At 42.1% G+C, this 16,508-nt stretch overlaps 1 long non-coding RNA gene across 1 annotated transcript in view; it reads right to left on the reverse strand.

Annotated features, from left to right (window-relative positions):
* LOC311525464 overlaps positions 1-15,729 on the reverse strand; it is a 31,690-nt gene extending 15,961 nt beyond the window's left edge. Inside the window, exons 1-2 of the long non-coding RNA XR_014712781.1 lie at positions 15,649-15,729; positions 15,118-15,209 (exon numbers count right to left, since the gene is read on the reverse strand). This is a non-coding gene — a long non-coding RNA (uncharacterized lncRNA). The remainder of the gene's footprint in view (positions 1-15,117; positions 15,210-15,648) is intronic.
* Positions 15,730-16,508: the final 779 nt, after the last annotated feature.

A 16,508-nucleotide genomic window follows, 5' to 3' on the forward strand; every position in this document is an offset into this window, starting at 1 on the left:
ACCACTTTCCACATAAATTAATTGGCATCAAGCAAAGTCCCTAGTGGATTTCATGGAATCTTGACAGGTTTCAGAGTAACAGCCGTGTTAGTCTGTATTCACAAAAAGAAAAGGAGGACTTGTGGCACCTTAGAGACTAACCAATTTATTTGAGCATAAGCTTTCGTGAGCTACAGCTCGTGCCTCACGAAAGCTTATGCTCAAATAAATTGGTTAGTCTCTAAGGTGCCACAAGTACTTCTTTTCTTTATGGAACCTTGAGTTCTTCTGCCTTCTTGGGTGCAAGGTGCTCGGCTTGGGTTTTGTCAGAGTTGTCTTGTTAGTTTTTTGTATTTTGGGAGGGGTGGGGGAGATCAGAGAAGGCAGTTGCTGTAAATTGAGACTCTGGTGGAAAACTTTTGATTTCTACCTTCCTGGGCCAGATTTCAACAGTGGAGGGGACAGGGTCTATATTGCAATGCAAATCCCCAATTCAGTAAGTTACATTTGACTTAAACTTCTGGCCTTTCTAAAGCACATTAGGCTAAGACCTCAGCTGGTGTAAACTGTCACTGAAGTCAAAGGAACTATGACAGTTTACTCCAGTTGAGGATCTGCTCTCATAAAATTATTGTAAAGTAAGTTACGATACCTAAAATAATATAATGAGTCTAAATTACCCACTGAATTATTTGAAGCTAGTTGATATGGGCAGATAAAGACAGGCCTCCCCGATGTGTGCAGTCAGAATACGAAACACTGAAGGAAATTGCTGATGACTTGTACAGAGGAGCTGTATTTCTGCTAACAGGGAACCTGAAGTCTTGATTAGTTTGTTGTAAACACTACAGTCATGTTTGCACGCTTCCATTCTCTTTGTGAGCAGTGTATTAGATAGATTGTATTCACACCGATAGCTGCAATTTAATTACAATAAGCCTGTTCCCTATACAATTTCACCTGTGTCATCCCATTGCATTGGCTGTGAAGCATTATAGGGTTCAATAAAGCATACATCAGGATGTCAGGGCCCTGGTCTACACTAGGAGTTGAGGTCGAATTTAGTAGCGTTAAATCGATTTAACCCTGCACCCATCCACGCGACCAAGCCTGTTTTGTCGACATAAAGGGCTCCTAAAATTGATTTCTGTACTCCTCCCCGGCGAGAACAGCAGTGCTAAAATCGACATCTCTGGGTCGAATATGGGGTAGTATGGATGCAATTCGACTGTACTGGCCTCTGAGAGCTATCCCAGAGTGCTCCATTGTGACTGCTCTGGACAGCACTCTCAACTCAGATGCACTGGCCAGGTAGACAGGAAAAGGCCCGCGAACTTTTGAATTTCAATTTCCTGTTTGGCCAGGGTGGCAAGCTGCAGGTGACCATATAGAGCTCATCAGCAGAGGTGACCATGCAGAGCTCATCAGCAGAGGTGACCATGATGGAGTCCCAGAATCGCAAAAGAGCTCCAGCATGGACCGAACGGGAGGTATGGGATCTGATCGCTGTATGGGGAGAGGAATCCATGCTATCAGAACTACATTCCAGCTTTTGAAATGCCAAAACTTTTGTCAAAATCTCCCAGGGCATGAAGGACAGAGGCCATAACAGGGACCTGAAGCAGTGCCACGTGAAACTTAAGAAGCTGAGGCAAGCCTACCAGAAAACCAGAGAGGTGAACAGCCACTCCGGGTCAGAGCCCAAAACATGCCGCTTCAATGAGGAGCTGCATGCCATTTTAGGGGGTTCAGCCACCACTACTCCAGCCATGTTGTTTGATTCCTTCAATGGAGATGGAGGCAACACGGAAGCAGGTTTGGGGATGAGGAAGACGATGATGATGATGAGGTTGTAGATAGCTCACAGCAAGCAAGCAGAGAAACCATTTTCCTGACAGCCAGGAACTGTTTCTCACCCTGGACCTGGAGCCAGTACCCCCTGAACCCACCCAAGGCTGCCTCCTGGACCCGCCAGGCAGAAAAGGGACCTCTGGTGAGTTTACCTTTTAAAATACTATACATGGTTTAAAAGCAAGCATGTGAAAGGATTACTTTGCCCTGGCATTCGCGGATCTCCTGGATGTACTCCCAAAGCCTTTGCAAAAGGTTTCTGGGGAGGGCAGCCTTATTCCATCCACGATAGTAGGACACTTTACCATTCCAGGCCAGTAGCACGTACTTGGGAATCATTGTAGAACAAATGTATGTTTGCAGTGTATGTTTGCTGGCGTTCAAACAGCATCCGTTCTTTATCTCTCTGTGTTATCCTCAGAAGAGTGATATCATTCATGGTTACCTGGTTGAAATAGGGTGCTTTTCTTCAGGGGACACTCAGAGGTGCCCGTTCCTGCTGGGCTGTTTGCCTGTGACTGAACAGAAATGTTCCCCGCTGTTAGCCATGGGGAGGGGGGAGGGGAGAGGGGCTAGTCACATGCTGGGGGGAAGCAAAATGCGACCTTGGAACGAAAACACATGTGTTATGTATGTAATGTTAACAGCAAGGTTTATTGTGAAAGAGTGTACGCATTGTTCTATAAACTGTGTCTTTTTAAATACCACTGTCCCTTTTTTTTTCTCTACCAGCTGTATGTGTTTCAAAGATCACAGGATCTTCTCCTTCCCAGAGGCTAGCGAAGATCAGAAGGTGAAAAAAACGCACTCGCGATGAAATGTTCTCTGAGCTCATGCTGTCCTCCCACACTGACAGAGCACAGACGAATGCGTGGAGGCAGACAATGTCAGAGTGCAGGAAAGTACAAAATGACCAGGAGGAGAGGTGGCGGGCTGAAGAGAGTAAGTGGTGGGCTGAAGAGAGGGCTGAAGCTGAAAGGTGGCGGCAGCGTGATGAGAGGAGGCAGGACTCAATGCTGAAGCTGCTGAAGGATCAAACTAATATGCTCCAGCATATGGTTGAGCTGCAGGAAAGGCAGCAGGAGCACAGACCGCTGCTACAGCACCTGTGTAACCAACACCCTCCTCCCCAAGTTCCATAGCCTCCTCACCCAGACACCCAAGAACCAGTGGAGGGGCCTCTGGCCACCCAGCCACTTCACCCCAGATGATTGCCCAAGCAACAGAATGCTGGCATTCAATAAGTTTTAAAGTTTTAAACTTTTAAAGTGCTGTGTGGCCTTGTCCTTCCCTCCTCCACCACTTCTCCTGGTGTTTCTCTCCTCCACCATGCCTCCTGGACTACCTTGGTAGTTATCCCCCTATTTGTGTGATGAATTAATAAAGAATGCATGAATGTGAAGCAACAATGACTTTATTGCCTCTGCAAGTGGTGATCGAAGGGAGGAGGGGCGGGTGGTTAGCTTACAGGGAAGTAGAGTGAACCAAGCGGGGCAGGGTTTCATCAAGGAGAAACAAACAGAACTTTCACACTGTAGCCTGTCCAGTCATGAAACTGGTTTTCAAAGCTTCTCTGATGCGCACCACGCCCTCCTGTGCTCTTCTAACCGCCCTGGTGTCTGGCTGTGTGTAACCAGCAGCCAGGCGATTTGCCTCAACCTCTCACCCCGCCATAAAAGTCTCCCCCTTACTCTCACAGATATTGTGGAGTGCACAGCAAGCAGTACTAACAGTGAGAATATTGGTTTCGCTGAGGTCTAACCGAGTCAGTAAACTGCGCCAGTTCGCCTTTAAACGTCCAAATGCTCATTCTACCACCATTCTGCACTTGGTTAGCCTGTAGCTGAACAGCTCCTGACTACTGTCCAGGCTGCCTGTGTACAGCTTCATGAGCCATGGCAATAAGGGGCAGGCTGGGTCCCCAAGGATACATATAGGCATTTCAACATCCCCAACAGTTATTTTCTGGTCTGGGAATAAAGTCCCTTCCTGCAGCTTTTGAAACAGACCAGAGTTCCTGAAGATGTGAGCGTCATGTACCTTTCCCGGCCATCCCACATTGATGTTGGTGAAACGTCCCTTGTGATCCACCAGTGCTTGCAGCACTATTGAAAAGTACCCCTTGTGGTTTATATACTCGCCAGCTTCGTGCTCTGGTGCCAAGATAGGGATATGAGTCCTGTCTATGGCCCCACCACAGTTAGGGAATCCCATTGCAGCAAAGCCATCCACTGTGACCTGCACATTTCCCAGGGTCACTATGCTTGATATCAGCAGATCTTTGATTGCGTAGGCTACTTGCATCACAGCAGCCCCCACAGTAGATTTGCTCACTCCAAATTGATTCCCGACTGACCGGTCGCTGTCTGGCATTGCAAGCTTCCACAGGGCTATCGCCACTCGCTTCTCAACTGTGAGGGCTGCTCTCATCTTGGTATTCTTGCCCCTCAGGGCAGGGGAAAGCAAGTCACAAAGTTCCATGAAAGTGCCCTTACGCATGCAAAAGTTTTGCAGCCACTGGGAATTGTCCCAGACCTGCAACACTATGCAGTCCCACCAATCTGTGCTTGTTTCCCGAGCCCAGAATCGGTGTTCCACCGCATGAACCTGCCCCATTAGCACCATGATGCCTACATTGCCAGAGCCCGTGCTTTGAGAGAAGTCTGTGTCCATGTCCTCATCACTCTCGTCACCACGCTGACGTCGCCTTCTCGCCCGGTTTCGCTTTGCCAGGTTCTGGTGCTGCATATACTGCTGGATAATGCGCGTGGTGTTTAATGTGCTCCTATTTGCCAAAGTGATCTGAGCGGGCTCCATGCTTGCCATGGTATGGCATCTGCACAGAAAAAAGGCGCGGAACGATTGTCTGCCATTGCCCTGATGGAGGGGGGGCGACTGATGACATGGCTTACAGGGTTGGCTTACAGGGAATTAAAATTAACAAAGGAGGTGGCTTTGTGAGAGACTGAATGGCCCCCTCAAGGATAGAACTCAAAACTGGGTTTAGCAGGCCGTTGATTTCACGGAGGGAGGGAGAAGAAAATGAATTCAAAACAAATTTGGTCTATTTCTTGTTTTGAGCCACTTCATCTATCTTTATACATCTTGCTGGCAGCAAACTGTGCAGTGTGACCGCTAGCCGTCATCATCTCCTGGGTGCTCGGCAGAAGACAGTGCAGTATGACTACTGGGCATCGTCTTCTGCTGGCTGCTGATTAAAAGACAGTGCACTGCCGGTAGGACTCAATCGCCATGAGACGAAACTTAAAAGGGAAATGACCTGGCTGAGTCACTCCCATGTTTGCCTAGGTGCCCCTGACCTCATCGAGGTCGGTTAAAAGAGCACCCAGGACTACATCGACGATGGCTACCAGTCATACTGCACTGTCTGCTGCCAAAAGGCAATTAACTGCTGCTGTGTAGCAATGCAGTACCGCGTCTGCCAGCACCCAGGAGACATACGGTGATGGTTAGGTGAGCAGGCTCCATGCTAGCCATGGTGTGGTGTCTGCACAGGTAACTCAAGAAAAAAGGCGCAAAACTATTGTCTGCCCTTGCTTTCACGGAAGGTGGGAGGGAAGGGGGGCCTGACGATATGTACCCAGAACCATCCGCGACAATGTTTTAGCCCCATCAGGCACTGGGATTTCTACCCAGAATTCAAATGGGCAGCAGAGACTGCGGGAACTGTGGGATAGCTACCCACAGTGCAACGCTCCGGAAGTTGACGGTTGCCTCGGTACTGTGGACACACTCCGCCGACTACATGCACTTAGAGCATTTGTGTGGGGACACCCACAATCAACTGTATAAAAATGCTTTCTACAAAACCAACTTCTATAAATTCGACCTAATTTCATAGTGTAGACATTCCCAGGGAGAATACTACACAATGGCTCAATTTTGATTTTAGGGATTTTTGTCCAGATTGGAATCAATTTGGTTATTAAATACACGCTTTCTAGTGAACTGAAACAAAGTGATGGTTTGAGAAAGCAAATGATTTCAAAGAAGTGCTGGAATGAATAAAGGTGAGCCCAGCAACTTCAGTAGCCAAATCAGACATTGCACAGGCTCAGGAGACAGTCCATGGGTGCTAATTTCTAAGAGCTCATCAAATCAGAGCATATTGATGCAGCCACCCCAGGAACTTAATTTTCAACAGTTGAAAAATAAATGAATGGAACAATATGCTGTGGTATTCAATGCATTTGTTTCCTCCTCATCTCCTAAAAAGAGACCTTTCCAAATACCTTTACATTTCTCAGTCCTGTCTCAGTGCAAAATTGTAAGTGTATGTGTGTTTCTGTGTGTGTGTGAGCAACAAAACTCACCTGAAATTGAGCAAAATGCTGGGCAAACATTCAAAGGTTTGGATGTTGGGATAGATAAACACCAAATATTTTGTGCTGCATGAACCTCCCTCCTCTGTCCCTACAGCTCATTTCTCAGAACAGGCTCAGGTGTTATGACAAGCTAGCAGAGTTCTGGGAGAGGGGAGGGAGAGAGAAAAAGATCAAGAAGGTTAAGAGTCTGCTGCTGTGGTCGAGCACAAGTTCTTCGGGGAATAACCAGGACTGCTCACTCTCTTCCCATTCTGCATGGGATCCAGGAGTGCAGCTGATGGACCCACTTCTCTTTAACTGACACATGGAATCTTCTGAGCCTGCTCCTCTGCCCTGGAACACCCAGAAACTTCAACAGGTCAGCCAGTTGGTCCCAATCATAGAGTGTTTAGATCATGCAGCCAGCCACTCCCAGAAGAATCCAACTGAATATTAGGGAGGTATGGACTTGCAGGGGGAGTTTCTGAAGTGGAGGGAGATGTCATGATGTCAGACCTCCCCTCAGGTGGTTAGAAGTAAGGGATGAACCTCTAGATACAGCTTGTTTTCCACTTACATACACCAGCTCTTATCACATACTACCAGATTTGCTGGGAGTGGTGAAGGGGAGGGGAAAAGATCAAAAACGTTAGCAACCTGTGGCTATGCTCTAGTACAGCTCCTTTGGGTAGTGCCAACTGGTTGGACCTAAGAGTTGTGCCTGAGAGAAGATAGTAGGATGGTATGAAGGTCTTGGGGGGGGAGGGGAGGGATGAGGTCAGGCCTTATCATCCACATTAGTATGCACACCCCTACTTAAGGGGAAACAGACTCCTGTGTGGAACCTGTCTGAGTTCCAGGGTGCAAAATGGCTGTTAAGCAGCTCTTGTGGGCTCGTATATGTTCAGAGTACAATGCAGTAGAAAGAAAGATTGGTGAGGGAGGTTATGTGGGATGTCAGAAGTCTGTGAGGTAGGATGGGATTGGGGTCTGTGATATAGCCAGGGGTCTGTTGGCAAAGATGTGAAGACAGAAGGTGAAGTAAAATTAAAAGGTTTGGCTCAGATTTCAGTGAATACCATAATCTTACTGTGCTTAACTTTGAACCTTCAGATCTTTGGAGGGTCTGTAATGTGATTTATATATCTAAATGCAGGTATAAAACACACTGTTTTCTTCAGCAGTAGATTAGAACACTGATTTAGTACAAATGATTCTTAATCCACCTTTCAGTTTGATGAATAGTCCCCCATTCCTACAACCTTACAGGAGGAAAGGGGGAAAAAAGTAAAGCAAGCAAGGCTTAAAAAGCACATTTTTATAAATGTCCCCTCTAGGTCGCTAGAGTACTTGCCACTCTCCATTCACTTCTCCACAGGGGCATGTAATTAAATGGTGCTTCCAAGTTCTGGCTGACAATGTCATATTGAATTCAGGAAGGAAACTACTAAGCAAAATGAAGATTGTTCACACTGTGAATTTTAGAGATCTTGATTTCAATGAACTGTTTTATAAATTGTGTGTATAGATGGGCAGGATGAAACTACTGAAGAATCCTATTAGTTCATATTATTTGGAACTGTTTTTTGGGTATTTTTTAATGCTAAGAGAGGGGGAAATGGTGAACCAATAAAGTTAAAGAGAAGAGGGCTATCGAAGATTCCCTTTCAGGCAGTCTGCCAGGCAGCTTGAGCCAGATTTTCACGGTACTACCTTCAGGTTTTATTAAATTAAAATAAAACCTGTCATCTTGGCTTTTACTGGCACAATCAAATGCACAGCTTCTGACTCAGAAGCAACACCAGCTTTGCAATTCCAGCCAGCGTTTACAATGCAATATACACAGGCATGTTTTACATATTTGGCAAAAAGTCACTGTAAAATCTCATTATTCTGTTAAAAGTAAACAGACAGTGTTCCTAACTATTTGATCATGCCAACATTTTTTCACTGTGTTCTCCCTCAAAGGTCTGAAAACTTTTGGAAATGTAAATCATAGAATCAAAGAAATGAGAACTGGAAAAGACCTATTAGGTTATCTAATTTAGCCCCATGATAGTGCAGGATTGCTCCCTACATTACACTTCTGATAACCAGTCCAGTTTCAAATAATTTAAAACAGAGGTCCCAATTCTTGGTTCTGTCCAGGGTATACTCAGGCAGGACCCATGGATACATGTGAGCAAAGGTCACATCTGGGCTACTCTAATTTTGCTTGGTAGTCATGATCCTCTGGGAGTAGCCAGAGTGAGAAAAGCTATAGCCATGCACAACTTTACCCCAGTATATGACCTATGCTGGGAGGCAATTTAACACAAACCAGGAATCCTTCCGTGCTGGAAGAATCCCAGGTCCTTGATTAGGACAGATTTATAGTCCATTTGTGCTGCTACGCCCAAAGATTGAGAACCAAGAATCTGGCCCATAGGAGTTCCATCTCATTATTTTGGATACTATTCCATAGTCTAACAGATCTCACCATTATCAAACACTTAGTGAGCCCCTCAGCTTCCAGCTACCTGCAGAGACAAGAAAGTCCAGTTGGTACTCACATGGTATGAGCTCTGCCCAGTACTTTTCCCCTTAGCCCAATCAAAGCAGTCCCAAGAACAGTTGAGTCTATGTTCAGCTGCTCTCAGATTTGCCATTTTCTCCCAACATCCCAACCCCCATATAATTGTCCAGGGTTATTCTTTTAAAGATACACTCTATTCTTAACTTGCAAAGTACAATTTTCCTTAAGTCTAAATATCAGTTGTGACAGCTCAGGGGTAAGCTGCACCTGTAATCTCTAATCCAGGCTTTCCCCTGGGCACACTACCTACACTCTTCCTAGAGTAGAACTCCATGGTTCATCCCACTTCAGATCAACGGACCAGGATACAACATGCCCAGTTCCCACCATTCTGCTGTGGCGAGCGGTGCCTTATATCCCCTTGCAGTTCCTCACAAAGGTCCACTAGGTAACAGGTTCTGCTACCTTCACCTCTCTCTTGGTGGAACCCTGCAGTTTTGCCACTCTTAGACAGGATCCCCGCATGCTACGCGGCCCCCAGTTTACAACCATGTTAATGAGAGAGGCCCAACTTCAAGTGATGTCTGCAAGACGCTTCTCTTCAAGTGCCTATGAGCAGTGTCTGATTAAAGTGACTCAATAAAGCTCCTTTCAAACAGACATATTGTCCATGCACCCAAAAGTAAGTAACAAGCAGAGGGAAGGGTTAAAACGACCCACTGTCTTGCCTACAGCTCATCACCTCTCTCAAAGCTTAGGCAAGCCCATCTACCTCATACACTTCCCACAAAGCCCTGGCCTTAGTTCCTGCTGCAAGCTCTGCCTGTACCTGGGCATGGAGTGGCACTCTCCTCCTGAAGTTTCTTTCTTTCTTTCTTTCTTTCTTTCTTTCTTTCTTTCTTTCTTTCTTTCTTTCTTTCTTTCTTTCTTTCTTTCTTTCTCCAAGCAGCTGCTGCCTGCTCTTCCTGCTTTTTCTAACTAGGCTAGGATTTTTAATGGTTTAATGTTCTTCTGATCTTATGCTCTGGGCTTGGAAAAAGAGGGCTGTTGGTCTGGCAACAGATAGGTAGAGATTTCTGGTGACTAGATTATTTCTCTTAAGGATTATTTCTCTTAAGGATTCTTGTTATTCTCCCTGGAGATTCACTTCTCTTTCTCTCTTGCTTGTTTTCTGCTTGTCGTCCCCACCGTCCCCCCCGCCACATCCCCCACCCCCCGCCAGTAGCAGCTTCCTTAATGCAATGCCTGGAATAATATCAAGCAGGTAAACAGAAGTACATATAATTCTCATTCAAAATAATACAGCTATCTCCCTCATTCTCCACACCAATATATATATATGCATTCTGTGGGTAAGAACAAGTAGTGTACTATTGATCAGAAATCAGTGTGCTGCAGAGAAAATGTGTGCATTACTGTCTATGAGCATGAGCAGTCTGTGTTACAAAATAAAAGCTTACTTATGCATTCAGTTGAAAATACATGTGTTTTCATTTTGTGGTAGAAACCGTATTTATTTAATTTCAGATTCACCATAAATACTTGACATGCAAGAGAACAACTTAACAACTTAGGGGAGATTTTAAGGTCCTAAAGCTGTGGAGATTTATGCAAACTGTTTATGGAAATGAAGAAACAGCCTTCTTCCCATCACTAATGGACTACATTTTCCTGTGAAACATGTACTGGATTTTGTTTCCTTATCAGACGTATGGTATGACTTCCCCACACAAGGCCTCAAATTTTGTGAACCATATCCCACAAACAAATTTACAATGAAAGATCTTTGCATTATCTTTAATAGCCCAAATTGTTTCAGGATTTCCAGACAATGGCTTATGGTGTTGGCTAAAGCTCATTTTAATGTTCTTGTGGGGAAAATGGAATTTGCTAATATGAACTCTTCCCTGTACAAAAAACTCACCTGAGGAATGCCTAACAAGGCTTTTTGCATTTTATAGACCTGATTCTTATCTCACTAGGACCATTTTTACACTGCTGACATTCCATTTACTTCATTATTTACTTCTGATTTTATACCAGTGTAAAATATATTAGAAGCAGGACCTTGAACTGTAAACATGCAAAATATAGTCCACTCCATAGAAACGTAAAATAAATGAGCTCGTCACATGAAAAATGCAAAAGGGCTTTCAAAACACTAAGCTTAATGATGAATGCAGAGGTTCCAAAGCATCTTGATAACAAGGAAAATCAGCTAGCAACTTTTGAGGCTAGTGTCGAAAAGCAGAGCTAGCGCCAACCTGATTTTACTGAAATATGCACCTCACTTTAACTGCATACTGTCCCATGGCTATGCAGATTAACAGAGTGCTCTGCGCATAACAAGCAGCTTCTTTTGATTTGGCTACATATTTAGAGCCTTTCTTCACAAACACCTCAATGTCATAGTGAACCAGGACTAACCTCTCTAAGGTAATGTACAAGTCAGAGAGGGAAGAAGTCAACTAAGAAAGCAACAGGACCTGCTGTAAATAAACTTATTCAAAAGCAACGCCTCTGAACACAGATAGAAGACAGGTTTCAGAGTAGCAGCCATGTTAGACTGTATCCGCAAAAAGAAAAGGAGGACTTGTGGCACCTTAGAGACTAACAAAGGTGCCACAAGTCCTCCTTTTCTTTTTGCAGATAGAAGACAGTTATTTTGAAAACCACCAGAAAATAATGTAATTTTTCAAATCCTGTGTTGTTTTTGTTTTTGTTGTCTTTTAAACAAACTAATGTTTTCAAATTGTTTTAAAGAAAGGAAAGAAACAGCTATGTTTTGTAGGAGGAAGTGATGTGCTATTTAAGGTTACATTGATTGCTTTAAAAAAAGAAAAGAGCAGCTATGTAAATATTACATACCCCATTCTTATCTCTCTTGCACCCTCCAAGAGATTTCACTTAGCCCAAAAGTACCCCATCAATCATTCTGTATCTAGACCAGCACTTTTCATGCACTACTTCGTTTTCTTGCCTTTCTGCATCATGTGCATGCCATATATTCCTCTGTGAACAATAAAACACAGGTTTCAGAGTGGCAGCCGGGTTAGTCTGTATCCGCAAAAAGAACAGGAGTACTTGTGGCACCTTAGAGACTAACAAATTTATTTGAGCATAAGCTTTCGTGGGCTACTGCTCACTTCATCGGATGCATAGAATGGAACGAGTAGAAGTTGATCGATTTCCATTCCATACGGCTAAATTCAGTGCCTTGCATAATGACATGTTTCAGAGTAGCAGCCGTGTTAGTCAATTAGCTGCTGCATCTTAACAAAGAACACTCTGTAAATCATTCATATACATAAAGGCAGCTCCAGACCAATCTCATTTCACAGATGAGGTCAGCTATATTTTTGGGTGAGGGTGCAGGGAAGGAGACATTTCAGATTCTACAAGAAAAAATGACCCTTTCTTTTTATTCCACAGTTACACATGACAACTATATCAGCCCCAGATCAATTACATGTTAAACACTGTTTTTGTTTTGTTTTGAATCTTAGGGTTTTTTTTGTTTTGCTTTGGGCTTTTTTTTGGAAGTATGACTTGAACTTGTGGTCTATGTTTCTCTGGGGGCTACAGGAGTTTGATTACCCAAACTGGTAGATCTCAGATGAATTGTGAAGGTGACACTCAGATTTTTGGTTGCAGGGCTTCAAAGGGCAGTTTCCAGGATTCCTACTGGGTGAATGAATTATAGAGCAAAATTTGGTCTCATAGAAGGTTGCTTATCTAGATGAATACAGATGGTAGTAGTCTATCAGGGAAAGGACAGTTAAGTTATATTTGGCTAGAAAAGTTGTCCCCAGAATGATAGAGTTGGGGAGCTCTTGGGGGTTGAGATGGATAAGCAGCTGAACATGAGGTCCTAGTGCAAAGCTGTGGCCAAAAGAGCGAATACAATCCTGGGATGTAAAAACAGGGGAATCTCAAGTAGGAGTAAAGAGGTTATTTTACCTCTGTATTTGGCACTGTCATGACCGCTTCTGGAATACTGTGTCCATTTCTGGTGTCCATAATTCAAGAAGGATGTTGATAAATTGGAGAGAGTTCAGAGAAGAGCCATGAGAATGATTAAATGGTTGTAAGCATGCCTTATTGTGATAGACTCAAAGAGATCAATCAATTTAGCTTAACAAAGAAAAAGTTAAGGGGTTACTTGATTACACAAGATAAGTATCTACATAGGGAATAAATATTTAATAAAGGGACATAGGGAATAAATATTTAATAAAGGGGTCTTCAGTCTAACTGAGAAAGGTATAACACAGTCCAATGCCACAAAGTTGAAGCTAGACAAATTCAGACTGGAAATAAGGGAGACATTGTTGACAGTGAGGGTAATTAAGGACAATTTATCAAGGGTCATGATGGATTCTCCATCACTGACAATTTTTAAAACAAGATTGGATGTTTTTCCTAAAGGTCTGCTCTAGGAATTATTTTGTAGAAGTTCTATAGCCTGTGTTATAGAGGAGGTCAGACCAGATGACCATAATGGTCTTTTCTGGTCTTGGAATCTTGGAATCTGGAATCAGGCAAAGCAAAACAGAAGTCAAATACATACACAGGTTGAGATATTTGTTTATTTTGTGCTAATAAAAGAACCTTCCGGTCTAAAGTCTCCTCTGTCTAGATTACATCTATTCATTAGTATATAGTTTCAGTGAAGCCTCACAGAACATTAATATGACACTGTTTATGCAGTAAAAAAAAAGGTAGAAAAAAGGACTACACAAAATATTTCTATTTTATTTCCTCAGTAATAACTTCATAGTGAGGGGGGTAAGAAAGAATCAGGCAAATATCCAAAATTATTTGGATTTTAAAAAGTATTTTATTATATCTCCTAATCTACCATGTTCAGGAGAAGGGAGATGGTCTCTCTCCATAAGATTAATACTGTAAATGTGGTGAAACAAGCTCCCGAAAGCGAGAAGGCCAGTGAGGTCATGCTTTTGTCTAGTGGCAATAGCTTTCTCTGAAATACAGTCTTTGATCCGTCACATTTTAAATTCATATAGAAACCAGCATAGGATAGGTCACATAAGCCAGAACACAAATTACAAGTGCTTGCCCACCCTTACTTTGGATCTGTGTGGGTAAACCTTCTGTCTCCAAGGATCCCTATTGACTTTAATGTGCCTCCGTGAAGATATAAGGGTCCATCCACACAGTTTTTATGTAGGATTAGGATTTTATTAGTCTATTTTTTGTTTCTGATTATCATTAGAATGCAGGGGCTTTATCCTGGACCATCCATTCAAGTCAATGGGATTTTTCAACTGACTTGAATCCCTTAAAACAGGAGAAGTGTTGAATCACAGTGCTACTATTGCTGTGGCACTGTCTACTGCCTGTGTTTGGAATGTCCTAAATTCCAGTGTATCATTTAAACCATTTTGCAAATGAGTGACTTTTCTATAGGCCAATAGAAAATGTAACATAATTCTAATTTTGATTCTCACTTATTAGTCTATTTCATCCTGTGTGGTGACTATTCATTCAGTACAAAATATTTGACAAAGCAAATCTGTTTTTCTTTGTCATGCTCCTTTCACATTGATTGATTTTTATTGATTGTATAATTCCAGTTAAATTATTGTGTTTAAGTCACCAGATTCCCATTTACCTTCCCCCCTCCTTCCTCTTCTTTCTCTTTCTCTTTTTCATTGGTTTCTTCAACTGTTGCCACCTATCTCTCTGTTCTAAACCTCTGCATTTCCTGTCCTGAAAGAGTACACAGCTGCTCCCTAAAGACAGCAGCCTGAAAATATTGCTAAGTTTTTCTGCACTTCTAAAATGTGACTCAAACTCTGATCATTCCACCTTGAAAGAACTAGAGTTACTGGAGATGATATATATTTTGTCCCTTTGTAGAGGAGTTAGCTTTATATTCTGGCAGACTGTATTCATTAATACATAGACAGTACCTTAATCACATGAACACTTTACATAAACATATATTCTGCAAGGTATGATCCAAAGTACATTGAAGTCAATGGGAACTTTTCTATTGATTTTACTGGGCTTTGGATCAGGACCCCTATATACAAGGTTTATTGACTAGATACCTTCATCCGAACAATTACTGATAGTGTCTACAGAATTTATCCTACAGATACAGTGAGCACAGGTCTCTTTTCTTTAATGGGGAGTTGTTCAGTTGCTATGAACTGAACCAATGAGCTACAAACAGAGTTTGCAAATATATAAAACAAGGACTTCAGCAATTCAAACACACATGTTTCTGCATATGATTGTAAAATAGAAAATGTTCTGGCTAAGGTTCATCTTTGAGAGCCTGATCCATACAGAATATTCAAACCTCTACCCAACACCAGTGTATGGCCCCCTGCTATTACCACCATCTCAGCTTGGCAGTAGTTTGCAGTCTCAGAGGAGAGACCAAGCACTGAATGAACATAGAGGATAACTAATTACCTGTTCTCTCAGAGGAGTTCATTCTATTCGGGTCAGAGCACATTGGCAGGGTGGGGTAGGCAGGAGACAATGGCACCACTGCTCAACTTGTTCTGTGGGTAATAAGAGGATTTCATTTTTCAGGGCTGTCAATCCAGGCACATTCACTATCATTATAAGTTCACAGTTTAAGCTATTTCTTCTTTATATATTCATAAAAAATTTACAGAACCTTTCTTCAAAGCCAGGGGTCTTTTTTAATTCAAAATACTGCAGCTATTTAAAGCTTTTTAAGTCATCAATCTGGATTTAAATGTTACTAAAATCACTCAAACATGTCATTACAATAAACCTTTAACCTGTTCTCACCTTTCAGAGAGCTCTAATAAAATTAGACTGAATATTAGCATTTCACATTTGCAAATGCTTAAAGAACATTACAAAGCCTTAATGTTTTGTTTTTTTTTCCATAGAGCATTTTAACCGAAGGATTAAAGCACCATATAAAATAATCTTCAAACCATTCAAATAATAATCCATTAAGTTCCTTACCTTTTTAAAAAGGTGGTTGGGAAAAAATTATGAAGACCTCTTGAAAGCAATTAAAGTTTGCTCTTTCTCTCTCTAAGTAGAACATTTCAGGTAAATATGTTTACTTCTGTCTTGAATTTATACCAAAAGAACAGAAAGTTTCATTGTGCTTCTTGTAGACTGGGAGGTATATAGCTTTTTGCAACCTTAGAAAGCTATTTAAACCTCAGAAACTTTTGACACAAAGAAATTAATACTGTGAGTGATAGTGTCACTGTGTTATCCAACAAGTAGAATGAAATGTCTTTTAAAAACACTGTTTCTCATTTCAAACAAATTGCAGTATTTCATGTTCCTTACGTAACCAGGGTAATAACTTCTTAGCTTTCCCTCTTGTATGAATTCTGATCATCATGTTAAAAAGTTACTTCTGTTTTAACTAGGCTAGAAATATTGTTTATAAAACTTTGGTCACTGGTCACAGCCAGATTAGACAACAACAACACAATTGTCATGACTTTTAGGTTTATTTTTCTTTTTTATAAAAATACGGTATAAATATATCTAAAGAGAAAACAGTCCCTATAAAGTTTCTTTTTGATTTTCTGGGGATGACAGCTCATGATTACATTAATATAACTCTAAAGTGCTTTGAGATCCTAGGATGGAACTCACTATAGAAGTTCAGTGTATTATTATCATATCAATCACACAATATAATATAAAATATTTATTTTTTATTGGCTGCAAATAAACACTCGTGCTATTTAGAGAACAGATTAAAAAGCAAAGCACTATCTTCTCTTTGAGTGAGAAGCAAGGTATGTGAGATTTATCCTAGGAACTATGGTTAAAAGACAGTGGAGTGTTCCCAGTGGAAA

Source organism: Lepidochelys olivacea (assembly GCF_965140295.1).
Source record: "Lepidochelys olivacea isolate rLepOli2 genome assembly, chromosome: 8".
NCBI lineage: Eukaryota > Metazoa > Chordata > Testudines > Cheloniidae > Lepidochelys > Lepidochelys olivacea.